We start from the raw sequence: 1180 nt of genomic DNA on the forward strand, positions 1-1180 counted from the left end.
GTTTGCCGAGTCCACCCCGAACGCACGCGGGCGGGCGGGTTCGCATCACCCTTCGTCACAAGGGGCGAAGCCCGTTCCACCGTCTCGTCAGTAGTGCCGACCGGTCTGTGATCGACGAGGGGAGCCACACCAGGTCCGGCCCTGCTGCTTGGCGGCACCGCGTCGTCGGGAGCTCGCGACAGACGGAGGGTTTCGGTGTACTCTCCAGCCACGGGAAACGAAGCCGGTGATGCAGGCGCCGGTCTTTCGCTCCCAAATCGGCTGGGTTTACATCGTTGCTATCTAGTCACGCTCCCTTCAAACCCGACGGGGTACCTATTCCCCTCACCCGTCTGTGCGTATACAGCCTCTTTGCACTTGCGGGATGGGGGTGGTGGTTTAAAGACTCTCGAGTTGCCGCCCGTCGGTCTCCGAGCTCCGTGCAGTAGTGATCCCCAGCGAACTGCCAGCAGGGCGAACGAGCGATCCCGCTCTCGGTCGGGGCGCCTGGCGTCGATCGGTGGTCGGTGGCTTGCGGGCAAGCTGCGCTGTGAGTGTGGGAACGAGTATGACGAGCCGTTGCCGCGACTCCCAGTCCACCTCGGCGGTGGCTGGGCCGGGCGGGCGTCTGCTCGGGCGAGTGCCGCCCCCGCCTCCTCGCAGGAAGTCCGCTCGCCGACACGCCGCCACGTGCACGCGTCAGTGACGCTGCCGAACCGATGGCCGGTGCCCGTTCCCGCCTCTGCTTTTCCTAGGGCAAAGCTGCTGCACGCCTCGTGATACTAGGCGGGCGACATGGTGGCGGTGATCCTGCCTCCGTCGCTGCGGTGCGTTGGGGCACGCATCGCCTCTTGGGCGCCCTGTCCTCCTCCCCCCAATAGACGTATGTTTCTGCGGGCCGCACCAGGATGGTGCTCCCCATCGCTTCACGCCACCCTGCTCCGCCCGCACGCCGGCGTGCAGGTGGCTGTAGCTCAAGGTGGGGAGCGTATGTGCGGTCCGGGTCGCTTTCCTCTGGCGAGGGAGAGACCTAAAACAAACTCAGACAACTCTTGACGGTGGATCACTCGGCTCGTGCGTCGATGACGAACGCAGCTAGCTGCGAGAATTAATGTGAATTGCAGGACACATTGATCATCGACACTTTGAACGCACTTTGCGGCCCCGGGTTCTTCCCGGGGCCACGCCTGTCTGAGGGTCG

At 64.9% G+C, this 1180-nt stretch overlaps 1 non-coding gene across 1 annotated transcript; it reads left to right on the top strand.

Moving 5' to 3' along the window:
- The first annotated feature begins 1026 nt into the window (after positions 1 to 1026).
- Positions 1027 to 1180, top strand: LOC140475433 (5.8S ribosomal RNA). The gene has a single exon (XR_011959970.1). It is a non-coding gene; the product is annotated as a 5.8S ribosomal RNA (ribosomal RNA).

Source organism: Chiloscyllium punctatum, unplaced genomic scaffold (assembly GCF_047496795.1).
Source record: "Chiloscyllium punctatum isolate Juve2018m unplaced genomic scaffold, sChiPun1.3 scaffold_1647, whole genome shotgun sequence".
NCBI classification, from domain to species: Eukaryota; Metazoa; Chordata; class Chondrichthyes; order Orectolobiformes; family Hemiscylliidae; genus Chiloscyllium; species Chiloscyllium punctatum.